The sequence below is a fragment of the Mus musculus genome, chromosome 2, assembly GCF_000001635.26.
Source record: "Mus musculus strain C57BL/6J chromosome 2, GRCm38.p6 C57BL/6J".
NCBI lineage: Eukaryota > Metazoa > Chordata > Mammalia > Rodentia > Muridae > Mus > Mus musculus.
Window position 1 is genome coordinate 44,778,874 of NC_000068.7, and position 13,902 is coordinate 44,792,775.

The window sequence follows — 13,902 nt, forward strand, 5'->3', positions numbered from 1 at the left end:
TTATTTATTTTTAAGTTTGGAACCATCTTTGGCAAAAACAGAATTAGAAGTTGTTTCCATAGGGCCATGTTATCAGTCAATATAGGCACTGACACACCAGTTATATGTTGTGGTGGTATGAATATGATTGGCCCAGGGAGTGGTACTATTATGAGTTGTGGCCTTGTTGGAGTAGGTGTGGCCTTGTTAGAGGAAAGATGTCACTGTGGGGTTGGGCTTTGAACACCTCCTTTTTGCTGCCTAGAGATAGTCGTCTCTTGACTGCTTTAGAATGAAGGCATAGAACTCTTGGCTCCTTCTACTGCAATTTTTCTGCCTGGATGCTGCCATGTTTCCTGCCATGATAATAATGGACTGAATCTCTGAACCTGTAAGCCAGTCCCAATTAGATGTCGACCTTTACAAGAGTTGCCTTAGTCATGGTGTCTTTTCACAATGATAGAAACTCTAACTTAAACATCTTAAGGACATGAAGATGATTTACTCCAATATATAGTAATATATTTACACAATAAATTATATGATGAAGATCTTTTTTCACAATGACACAGTAGTAAGCGGGTGATAAAGGAAGAAACATGTATAAGAAGATATGGTATAAATCAATGGTTTAGTACACTTGCCTACTACACAGATTTGTATTTCTATATTACACTTTTAAAATTACGAATATTTATTTAATTTTGAGAGATCTATGAGTATTGTAGAATGTTGTTAAGAGACATTTTATTGTTCTGTTCCTTTGACAGAACAGTAGTATTTGTTTTTCCCTCAGTTCATGTACTATCCATTTTCAGGTTTTAGCAACCCAGGAAGAATCAGGCATGTGTTCTATCTCATGGAGTAGGCCTTGAATTTAATCAGACAGAAATTGGCAACTCACACAACTTTAGTGCCACTTTTCCATCAAGATATCATGCAGGCAGATAACCACATTAGCTCTCCAGGTTTACAGATGAGTTTGTGTCTACATTTCTGCTCTGGTAGAGTGGAGAGTACCTTCCAGGGCCATGAACTGAAAGACCCACAACGTGAGGACTCCCCCACGTTCTGACTCAGGAGAGGCGACACCCCAAAATCACCAACGAGAAACGGTCTTGCTGCAAATTGCAAGAGGATTTTTATTCAAGAGCGCTCTTGGGCCCACGGTCTTACACCACGCAGGGGTAGAGGACCGTGGCGCCCCAAGTAGCTGAGTAAGGGGGTATTTAAAGGAAGGAACCACAACTCAAGGAGGTGGGAAGGGCGTTGTTGGAAAATACCAAAAATACCAGTTAAGAGTCACAAGGAAGTACAAAGTCACAAGTGTCAGGTTATCTCTCAAGACAGTTTCTAAGAGCCCCTAACAATCTAAGAGCTCCTAGCAATAGCACCTTTGCATAGTGGGTTCCAGCAATGGTCAGGGTGGGTCAGGGTGACTTTCTTTAAATGAGCACTCTTTGAAGCCAGGAAGCGGGTGGGTGGAGGAAGGAATGTTGCTATCTGTTTTATGATTAGCATACCTTGGAGCATTGAGTTTACTACTCTTTCAAAACAATACTCAATAAAAGTAAATATTCTTGTTAGAAGTCAACTTCTCTGTATTCAATGAGTGATGTAGGTGTAACCTTCAACATATCAGGCCTTATCAACAGTTTGTGAACAACAAGGAATAGCAATGGAAGTAGCTGAGTTGCTTTTGGGTTTCCATGGTAACACACTGGCCAACATCTTAATTAGATGTAACCTAGAGGTGGGTTACTTGTATTTTTCAGTTGTACTGTTTAGTTGTCAGGTCTATATGTATTCTAAATACAATTCAATAACGATTAATATTTATAAGAGGTCATGCATTTGAAGAAGAAAGATGGGATAAATCAGAGCGTTTGGAGAAACGAAAGGGAAGCGAGAAACATTCTAGGTAATTTAAAATCTTAAAAGTAAACCAAACAGAAAAGCATACTTATTTTATGTTAACTTTGTAATTCTACTACTATGGTGGATGTTCTTAACTGCTGTGAGAGGATTCTGATAGTCTTACCAATCCTTTGTGTATAGACTGACATCATTGGCAAAAAAACAAGAGAGAAAGAAAAAGGAAACGGCAACTTTTACTTCTTTTGCTATCTGCAACGCTTTTATCTGCTTTAACTACTTTTATTGTCTAACTAAAATTTCTAGTACTAAACTGAGGAGGAAGGGGGCCAGTAGACACCATTTCATAGTTGTGCTTGTAGAATCCTTTGAATTTTATCCTGTTAGAAGGATGTTGGGTGTGGGCTTGCTGTAAATTGTTTCCATTGTGATGCGGTATGTCCTCTGCATTCCTAGATTCATTCTACACAGGTTTTTATCATGAAGGAATGTTGGAATCTGTCAAAGGCCTTTTTTGCAGATAATGGCCTGTAATTTCATTTCTTGAGTCTATGAGGTTGATCAGATCTGTTGACTATGTTGAACCAATTCTGTATCTCTGATTCACAGCTAAATTGATTGTGGTGGACAATTTTTTGATTAATTTTTCAATTGGTTTAATTGACAATTTTTGCATCCATGATCATCAGAAGAAACATGGGGGAGGGGAAGGAGCACATGTGCTTGTGTGTAGGAGTTCTTTGGTAGAAATTTTGGGGTCGCTTATGTATTCTATCATATCATCTGCAAATAGTGATATCTTGTCTTCCTCCCTTCCAATTTGTACCCCCTTTGATCTCTTTGTTGTCTAATTACTCTGGCTTGAACTTTAAGTACTACATTGAATAGGGAGAGAGTGGGCAGCCTTTTCTTCTCCCTCAGCGTTTGGAAGCTGATTATGGGATGGATCCCTGGATATGGCAGTCTCTAGATGGTCCATCCTTTTGTCACAGCTCCAAACTTTGTCTCTGTAACTCCTTCCTGTAGTCTCCCCTCCCCCAGCCTGAAACCTGCTTGCTCAGGGGTGGAGCTTCCCGCTCAATCTTTCTGCCACGCCTACTGCTGGAACCTGCTGCTTTGCTGTTCCGAATCCATCACGTGATCACCCTACCACTGGACTCCAAGATTATTTGGCAGGAATTGGGCCCCTCCCCCTTCCTTTATAACTGAGTCCCGAAATAGTAAAAATTGAACCTTGAGCAGAGAGCTTTGTCTTGGTTCCTTCCTTATCTCTCGCAGCCCAGCCCCTCTTCTCTTCCAGGTTTCCAAAATGCCTTTACAGGCTAGAACCCATGTTGTGATCTACTGGCCAGACACAACACCTTCGATGGGTGTTTTGTTCCCAATTCTAAGAAGGGGCACAGTGTCCACACTTTAGTCTTCATTCTTCTTGAGTTTCATGCATTTAGCAAATTGTATCTTATATCTTGGGTATCCTAAGTTTTGGGCTAAATCCACTTATCAGTGAGTACATATTGTGTGAGTTCCTTTGTGATTGTGTTACCTCACTCAGGATGATGCCCTCCAGGTCCATCCATTTGCCTAGGAATTTCATAAATGCATTCTTTTTAATAGCTGAGTAGTATACCTAAACCACAGAAAGATCCAACAAAGATAGAGAACTTCAGACCAATTTCCCTTATGAATATTGATGCAAAAATCCTCAATAAAATTCTCGCTAACCGAATCCAAGAACACATTAAAGCAATCATCCATCCTGACCAAGTAGGTTTTATTCCAGGGATGCAGGGATGGTTTAAAATACGAAAATCCATCAACGTATTCCATTATATAAACAAACTCTAAGACAAAAACCACATGATCATCTCGTTAGATGCAGAGAAAGCATTTGACAAGATCCAACACCCATTCATGATAAAAGTCTTGGAAAGATCAGGAATTCAAGGCCCATACCTAAACATGATAAAAAGCAATCTACAGCAAACCAGTAGCCAACATCAAAGTAAATGGTGAGAAGCTGGAAGCAATCCCACTAAAATCAGGGACTAGACAAGGCTGCCCACGTTCTCCCTACCTCTTCAACATAGTACTTGAAATCCTAGCCAGTGCAATTCGACAACAAGTTGGAAGCTTAGCTGGGTAGGTTCTTGCCCAAAGGTCACCATTCTTTTCTTCCGTGTAACATCAGGCTTTCCATTAAACATTTTAGCTCCTTGATCTCTGCACTTTGCTCCATCACACTTCCTGGCGCTCCTTTTCTCCTCACACTGCACATTTTTTGTTTCTCTTTGTCCAGCTGACTCCTTTTCATTATAGGTCCACCAAAGAGTGACCACAAATTACCACACAACAGAGTCAATTCTAGGGTCCCCTTAAATTTTCTCTGCTAGCATTATTAATCCAAAACTCTTCAAATTAACTTCAGGCAAACATTTTGAATAAGGGCAGAAAGCAGGCAGTCTTTGCCAAAATACCACAAGAATGATCTCTAGGCCACACACTAACATTCTTCTCACAAACTTAAGCTGGGTCCTCATAGTTCAAATTGTACTTAGTACTGTCTTCCATTTTCCTAGTAATATGGCCGACTTACAGTATCATTGCCTTCCTAATCCAAAGTCCAAAAGTCCATAATCCTCCAAGCAGCAAAATGGCCAGGCCTGTCACAGAAATAGAGCCTCAGGGTACCAACTTCTGTCTTACTGTTCTATAGCTGTGAAGAGATACCATAACCAAGACAACTCCTATGAAAGAAAGCATTAATAGGGGGATTTACTTATGGTTTCACAGGTTTAGTTCATTATCGTCATGGCCAAGATGTACTGGACCTGACATGGTTTTTTGAAACCTCAAAGACTATCCCCAGTGACATACTTCCTCCAACAAGGCCACACTTCCCAATTCTTCTACTCTTCTCAAACAAATCCACTCCCTAGTGATCAAGCATTCAAATATATGGGCCTAGGGAAACCACTCTCATTCAAACCATCACAAATTGTTTAACTATGATATATGGACAGTTTTTCTACTGTTGGCTACTTGGAGGTATGAAGGCCACATGAACCCTGATAGTCAAATCTTTCTCGGCCTTTGGGAAATTTTCCTGTATTTTACTAAAGACATTTTCTATATCTTTGGCATAATTAACTACTCCAAGTAATATGCCCGTATTTCAGAAGTTAAAGATTTTCATAGTGTCCCAAAAACCTTCTTGTGGGCTATTCAATTTTTTGAAATTTGTCTTTGCCATTTACTGTATGACCCAATTACTTTAGTTTGTATTCTACCCGACTGCTGTTTTTGACGTGATTCATTCTGTTGTGAGGCTTTCCGCTGAGATGTTACTGCTTTTTCATTTACATCATTTACATCATTTCAAGCTTCTTGAACTGAATTACTCATTGAATTTAAACATCTCACACTTTATTGTCACATCTTGGATTGGCTTCCTTACTTCACTGATCTCTGTCTTTATCCTCTTTGAATCCTTTGACTAGTTTGTTTTTTCTTTTAATTCTTCGTAAGATGTTTCACATACTTTAGGTTAGAGGCCATTATTATTACATGACTTCTGTTTATTTGTGTGTTTGTAGACATCACTTTTTACTTTGGTTGTCTTTGGTTCCTGCATTGAATGTGTACAACTGGAGAGTTTGCTGGTCGATCATGTCTTTCTTATTCAAGCCACTTTTCTTCTCTCAGCAAGTATTTACAATGTTTATGATGGAGTAAACTCACAAGGTTAGGAATTTCTCCTCTTTGTCTGTTATTTGGAGATACAGCCTCTGTACAGGTCTTCATTTATCTATGTGGTTGTGACATTTGCATTGCTCTGATGAGACAACATCACCAAGACACTATGGAAGCAAAGTTGCCTTTAGGTTGATAGTATAAGTAGGTTAGAGCATAAGAGCATCATGGCAGGAAGCATGGCAACACAGATGACAAAGAGGTAGCAGCTGATAGCTCACAGCCATTTTCAAAAGATGTGGGTTTGATTCCCAGCACCCATGTGTTAGCTCATAGTTCCTGGGGATCTTCTGGACTTTTCAGAAGACACAGACAAGGTGCACAAACGTGCAGGCAAATCAACTATGCACATAGAATAATTATTTTTAGATTCAAAGGAATGTATTCTTAAGTGAAAAATAATAGACAACTAAAAGAGGTAATATCACTTATAATTCTATATCTTAAGGGAACTGGTTTTCAATTAATTTTTTATACTTTATATAGCTTACTCTTGTTTTGCAACATATAATCATATATTATAAAATGCATTTACATTTTATTACACTATATATATCATTTTAATAATATAATTTTGTCTTAACATTTTGAGGATATAACCATGTCTTTAAATGTCTAATGTCATTATTTTAAGGGCTATAAAATTAATATTCTACTATATGAAAATTTTATAATTTATAAAAATGTTTCCTTATGATTGAAATACTTTCAATTTCTTTCATGTTTTATTGATAATTCTAATTATTCATTTATTAAAAATGGTGAAAGTTCTTAGCTACTAACATACTTACAAACAAATAATTTAGTCCACCAGTGACCCAGATAGTGCCATGGGTGATAAACTGCTTTCCCACAGACAAAGCAGCATGAGTCGCAAACTCAGGTCCGTTTTGCAGGTCCCCTGAGGCCCATGTAGCATGCAGTGGCTGAGAGGAAATGTGCCAAGGATGTGAGTTTACATCATAGCTCAGGAACTCTATACATAGGAAACCGAAACCCTTTACAGTGAGCTACAAACAAAGGTGTACAACTTTTATTTAAGGATCTGTCTTATACTGAATAGTAACTAAAGTAGTTACCTAACCTCAAAAAGCACACTCTCATTCTTGGATGCTGTTTGCTACTCAAACTTCTTTGGCAAGAATTTAGAACTAAATGCATGCAGAAATACAAATGTAAAGAACTCATGGGAAATAATTTTCCTGCATTCTTTAGGATAAATATGTAAATATGAATACTGAATTTCTTGATACAACATACTTCTACAAAATGATTTCCAAGAACATCTTTTTTTTTTTTTTTTTGGTTTTTCGAGACAGGGTTTCTCTGTGTAGCCCTGGCTGTCCTGGAACTCTGTAGACCAGGCTGGCCTCGAACTCAGAAATCTGCCTGCCTCTACCTCCCAAGTGCTGGGATTAAAGGTGTGTGCCACCAGCGGCCAGCTTCCAAGAACATCTTAACAACTTTACAGTCACATTAATAGAAAATGTCTCTCTGGCTGCTCTTCAGGAGCTTCCAGTATTGCCGTTATCCTCAATTTCACCTATCGAACTGCATCTAAAATTATATGAGAGCATGGGAGGTAGTAAGTGGTGTTCAACAATAGCATCTCTGGTCCTGCAAAGACTGATTAAATAACAATACCTCTATTTAATATATATATATATATATATACATATACATATATATATATATAAAAACGTAAGTCACTCAAAAATTTCAGGTTCAGGGTCTTCATCTTGAAAATAAACATAACAGTCACTGTACAAATTAACTTAATAGCAATATGTGCTCATCTATGCAGAGAGTTGGGTAAAGTGTCAATGCCACCTATGTAGATAACTAAAAGCTATCACTATATGGCCACTCCTTCTTGTGGATCCCATCTCCTTCTTTCCCTCAATAATGAGTTTGAGTCACTTCTATGAAGAAAGATGAACCTTAGCTCAAAGTGTCAAGCTGTTCTAGGTGAACCTTTTAATTACCTACCATATGCAGAAGTCTCAACTGATGATGTCTGCTGTTTCTAATATTTGTAACTTTCACATTAACAGCTGTCGAAAATGTCTATCTAGCATTTACAAAAACTTCTAATTTTCTTGATGTCACTAGTATCAAAATAACACTGCTCAAACACAGAAAATGGGAAAGGCACATTGTTGTGAGAATTATACAATTTTGGTTTCTTTAAAAAATACCTAAGTTTAAGAATGTTTTCATTTTAACCCCAGGTGTGGGGATACAGAGCTGCTTCGCAGCAGCTGACTACAATTTGCTTCATGATGTAACAAAGCCATGGGTTTGCCAGATGCAGATAGTTTCTTGAATTTTGTAACATTTGGAATTCTGGGAATTTTTTCAGTGGGACTATGAATGCTAGAGCCATAATTGGTTGAGTTAGGGTTGGTGGTGGTCCAGGGGGGTTGGGTGCAGTTTGTTAGTCCTGCCAAAAGAAGAAAGAAGAAGAAAGAAATTATATTCAAGGATTCCTACCTCTCCCCTCTCTCCTTTCTCTCCTATCTAGTGATACGGGGTGAAACCTGCAGAAATAAAAGGTGGGGGAAAGAAGAGCCCACAAAGCAGCAAAATGTTTACATACCAATTCCTAATGAAAAAACAAACAAAACCACTTTTCGGCAAGGGAAAATCAGAAATTTAATATTAAAAGTCAATCAATAGAAGACTTCTGGACATTTCTATATTTGGGTAAAATACTTAATACAGTATTTTCTGGAATTTTTACTTCAAGATAGAAAAAATGATAGCAACTCAGATCAATAGAACAATAATGGAATTTACCACGGTAATAAAAGGGGTATCAAATGATCCAAGGTTGAATTTAACAAATAAGAGCCCAAATGACTTATGGAACAGGGGCATTTGGCTTAAATAGTAAAATTGCAAATATTTAAAATTTGCAATTTGCCAAAATACAAACATGTATTTCAAGATACAGTTATATTAGTGAGAATTTTAAAAATTAAGATAATACATGATGCACTAAGATTAAAAATTACATATAAGCCAAGACATGATAAAAGAGACCTATAATGGTAGCACTCAATAGGCTTTTGGTAGAATGGGTCCAGGTCACTCTGTGAGGGCACATTGGCCTGGGCTAGACAGGAACAATGTGTCCCAAAAAGTCTCCCCTGTGGGGAGAAATTAAAGATAGTAGGATTCTAAATAATATACTCTATAATTGATGATGGTATGTGTCCTCCCAATTTTTCAAAGTTTTTCATGTATACACATAAAATAAAGATGATAAAAACTTATGGAATGAAATGCATAGGTATGACCTATTTATTCTACATGTATCCTAATAAGAACATGAACTGAGACCTATCCCAGCAAAATAAAAATATTAATGTGACTAAAACAAAGCTATATTTAAAATTTAAAAATATACATTGCTAATTTAAATAATTTAAACTATTGAAATTTAATTTAAGCTATTTTAATTTGAAGTATTAAATTTTAAATGATTTAAATATTTTAGCATAGTATTCTCAATTAAATATGTCATTTAGAAAGTACTGTCTAGATAAAGGATTTCTTAAAAAGCTCAACTCAGGAAACTCATTACCATTTTGAAAAGTTACTAAATAAAAGAAAAGGGAAGTAGATAAAATTATTCACATTTGAAATGTAATTGCCGAGTGTTAAGTGCGGGTCGCACAGCTCTGGGGATGCCTCTGTCTGCAATCTAACTCTAACCCTCCTGGAACCCTGGCCAGCTTGGATTTCCCTCTCAGGCCTCCGTTTGACCGAGTGGGCCAGAACCATGGCCTCGTTCCATCTGGATCATCTAAAGAACTACCACAGAAGATTTTGCCAACCTTCCAGAGCACCCAACATTCATACAAAGGAAGGCCAGAACATGCTGGAAATCTTACAAGATTGTTTTGAAGATCAGAGTGAGACTTCATTTCTTGATGATTTTACAGAGTCATTGACTTCTTCAACACAAAAAAAACACAGCCAATTATAGTCAATCATCAAGCAAAAAGTGCCCAGCATCACATTCAAAACCAGTTCAGGTGTCTTAAGGACAGGAGAAGCTTCTCTGCAAGCCTCTGCAGAGCGAGTGAAGCCGCTGGTGGATCAGTTCAGGCTAATGAAGTTCACCGTGGTGTGTCTGATGAATTGGACTTATCTGTTGGCTCCCCTGTGGTTCACCTGGATGCAAACGTGGTGGCGCTTCAGAAAGCTATTTCATCTGCTGGTCAAAAGAGAGTGGCTTCTGTCTCAAGGAGTCCAGTAGATAAGCAGGCTTCAAATACAAACATTTCTTTTAAAACCAGGAAAAGGTTAAACTTTGAAGATAAAGTTATTTTGAGCACAGCAGAAACAGAGAACAGTGTGTTACAAGTAGAGGATAACTTATCCAAGGGACAAGAAGGGACATCATCAGAAATCACTCAGAAAAGAGATGATCTGAGTTCTGAAGTCCAATCACGTGCTAAGAAGAATTTTTCAGTGTTGTTTTTAGAGACTGTCAAGCAGAAAGTAAATCCAGTTCTGTGGTCAGGCACACAGCAGCAGTTCCAGCTTCTCCGCCTCCTCCAAGTGACATGAAATTATTAGAAGATGAATTTATTATTGATGGGTCAGATAGAAGTTTTTCAAGTTGACTTTGGGTGATGATAGCAAGGAAAGACAGGCATCTGAGCCCCCACAAGCCATCTCCTGAAAACACTGCACTGCTTCAAGGTAGGAAGTCAAGAGAGAAATCTCATAGTTTATCTGCAACAACTTTTGTAAGAAACACACAGTGTGATTAGGCTCACCCAATAGGGGAAGCTCAGCTCTCTGTTGAAGAAACCTGGGAACTACTTAGACAGATGAGTTGGAAAATGATTGTAGGTCTCCAGAAAATAAAATGCAATCTGAGACTGCCAAAAAACCCACCTGCGTGGGAAAGGACTACAAAACAGAACCAAAGCAGAGTGTCTAAGCCTAAAGCAGCTGAAGAACTCAGTAAGGGACAGAGTAGCTGTGAAAATATCAATGTGTCAAACACTGGCCAAGACAAGTTACGAATCAATTCAAAAAGAAATACGAAGGACTGTGAAGAGGTGAGGAATGAGCCTACTCCAAGAAACAGAGCCAGCTCTTGAAAATAAGAAAAACAACAAAAGCACCCAAACCAGTAAGGGAAAATCTGGAAAGGAATTTTTTCTGGTGGGTCCAAGAACAAATTTTTTTCCCAAAGAAGTAACTTTGACTTCCAGGAGAAATTGTAGAATTTCTCAGCATCCATCTGACTGGTGGAATGTAAAATCAGATGAAAGTTCTGGGGATGGAAATTCTTCACAAGAAAATGACTCATCAGTGGTATATCCCAATAGAAAAAAAAACAGACTAAGAGAAATCATGTATCTAAGAGGACTGGGAAGAAACCTGGTCCATCAAAAAGACAGAAGACAGACCTGAGCTCAAGAGTACAGAAGTCTTTAAATGGAAAGGGTTCTGAAGCAACTGTTAGTGACCATGATGACACTTCTCGTTCCCAGAGGAAGCCATTGAAAAACATTGAGGCAGACCCAACTCAGAAGAGCCTTGCTATTTCTCGACCCGAAAGAGGCTGTAAGTATCAAAACAATGTTACGGCATCACAGAATGTTCATTTAAAGTCTCATACTGAGGAATATACAAGCAAGACACAAATGGAGTCTGCTTTAAATTCGGAAGTGTCTAAACGTTCAGTGTGGGAAGAAAGTGGACCTTCCAGGTTCAAGAATTATGAAATGCCAGGAAGCAGTAATTCTGAGATGGGTGATGAACAGGACCAGAAGAGTTTGCATTTTAAAACAAGAAGTTCTAATATGTTACCAGATAAAAAATTACATCACAAATTAGTACTGCCCTCCAACTTACCAAATGTTCATCGATCTAATAGAATAAGTTTGAAACCTCTGGAGTATTGGCGAGGGGAACGGGTAGATTATCAAGAAAGCTCGTTGGGACAACGTGTGCTTGAAATAGTATCCCCAGGTTCAGTACCCATCAAAATAAAGGCACAAAGAAACCTCAGCAAAGTCAACAAAAAAGTTACCAAGAAACAGACCCATCTCAATACCCGTGAAGAGACTAAGATGGAGTTGCCTCTGGGTATACCTCTGGGAGATCCCTTTCAGGCAACACTGGCAAAGGACCCAGAAACAAGAGAGGCTGTCCCCACGGATCTTATAAGACCACAAGGTACATACTGCTTTTTTGTTGAGCAACATGGTTTGAAAGTTTTTAAAACATTGGATACAATATTTTTTTCTACTGGAAAACTGGTTTTAGGACCCTATGGAGAGAAAGGAAAACAGCATGTTGGCCAAGATATATTGGTTTTTTTATGTTAACTTTGGTAACCTTTTATGTACATTACATGAAACACCTTATAAGATAACTACTGGGGATTCATTCTATGTTCCTTCAGGTAATCATTACAACATTAAAAACCTCTTGAATGTGAAAAAAAAAAAAGAAATGTAATTGCCATTACCTATAGGTAATGTATAAAAACACAAATGTTTAGATAATCACCTGAAATTTAGAGGACTTAAAGAGAGAGTTCTCAACTCTGTCCTCTCTTAAGATCTTGAACAATAAGTAGGGTATGGTGGTGAGAACTTTTAATCCCAGCAGTTAGAGGAGGCTGAAGCAGAGGCTCTCGTGAGTTTGAGACCAGCCGGATCAACACAGTAAAACCCTGTCTCAAAAAAAGAAAAGAAAAAGTAAAAGAAAAAATGAAATAAAATGAAACAAACAATGATCATGAACAAAATCAAAGGTTTGAAGGGAAGTGGAAAACCTTTAAACAAGTGCTTTAAACAAGGCCCAATGAAGTTTCCTGTTTCCTCTTCTCTACGGGTCTTATTTTCTCTCTTGCTCAAAAGGGCAAAGGGCTGTGCTTCCCCTTTCATTTCTGAGTGGTGATTTCATGGAATATCAAATTCTGGGTAGATCATTTGTTTCATCACGTTGAAGGCCGAGTTTTTCTATCTTTCTACAATATAACATCACATTCATACTATCTTGTCCATTTTTGGTTAGATTGGCATGGAAAGGTAATCCAGCTCCTGTAACTTCTTTTTGTTTAGAAGTTGATGTTTTCCAACAAATACCTGTAACCACAAATGACACAAAAACACATCCAATATGGGTATTAGGGTGGCAAACAGAAAGTAAAGCATACTTGCTTTGTCTAGATTGGCATAATATTACTCCAGGGGAAAAAGCAACATAAATTTTGGAGAAGAAATAGAATTACCTACTTTCTTGGTCGTAACTGCTAGAGTGTCTGGATACTGTTTTCAACCAGTGGACTATATCCATGTTTAAATAGTATACAGGCAAAAGCATGAGGGATGAATGTTATTAATTAAAATAAGATGGTAAAGAAAACAGAAAAGTCAAAGAAATGAGAAAAAATTAATTTAATTTCGGTTCATTACACAGATCTAACACAGGCTATCTGGTAATGCAGACCTTTAACTTCAGTTGCTCAGGAGAATTACAAGTTCAAAGTCTGCTGCGGCTACACAGACTGAGTCCAAAGTCAGCCTGTACAGCAGAGTGAAATTGTCTCAAAGCAGAAAGAAAGTAGTAGGTTGGGGAATAGCCCTGTGGTAGGTGCTCGCCTAGAACGTGCAGGCCCTAGACCCAGTCCTTATTCCTCAGAAAGCAAATACATGCCTTTGTTATCTAAACAGTGTAATTATAAAGGTTAACAATGGAGGGGACTACAGATTTTACAAACTCAAGGAGAATTTTGTTAATAGAACAAAGGAAAACAAAACCTGTTTAACATAGGAGGAAAACAATCTAAAACATTGCTACAGAACATGTTACAGAACATTAAAAAATTAAGAAGAAACAAAAAATTGCCTAGAAAATCAAACCAAACAATAAATAAATCATTAAGTTATCAAAAGAAAGGTGAAAGTCCTAATGAATGATATTGAGCCAAGTTGAAGGAATCTACAGAAGGTAAAAGGCTGACATAGACCAGCACATAACAAAATAAATTTCAAATGATCCAAATGCCTCAATGTTAAAAATACTAAGGATCCATACATAAAAAACCACTAATAATCTAAAGTACTGTAAGATAAATTTCCTCAGAGGGTAGTCCTTATGGATATATAGTATATCAGTAATAAAAATAAAACATACTATTTTAAATTTTCTAGTAGCTCCACAAATGTTCTAATAGATGTGGGCCTCCTTCCCTGACCAAGAAGCTACCTACAACTAATATCCACTACCAAAGGAAAAGTCATTTTTCTCCAAAAATGT

The 13,902-nt window shown here is 37.6% G+C and overlaps 1 protein-coding gene and 1 pseudogene across 9 annotated transcripts in view; one reads left to right on the top strand and one right to left on the bottom strand.

Moving 5' to 3' along the window:
• The window catches only part of Gtdc1 (glycosyltransferase-like domain containing 1), a 363,306-nt gene that overhangs the window by 214,462 nt on the left and 134,942 nt on the right, over nucleotides 1-13,902 (bottom strand). The window contains exons 4-5 of one of the 9 annotated variants that reach the window (NR_156430.1): nucleotides 9,504-10,170; nucleotides 6,617-8,047 (exon numbers count right to left, since the gene is read on the bottom strand). The exons of 7 other annotated variants lie outside the window; for them this stretch is intronic. The gene's annotated coding sequence lies outside the window, so the exon portion shown is untranslated. Of the gene's footprint in view, nucleotides 1-6,616; nucleotides 8,048-8,238; nucleotides 10,171-12,147; nucleotides 12,729-13,902 lie in introns of those variants that run through there. One more of the 9 variants, NR_156429.1, reaches the window with a different exon arrangement.
• Gm13477 (predicted gene 13477) lies at nucleotides 9,262-12,079 on the top strand (annotated as a pseudogene).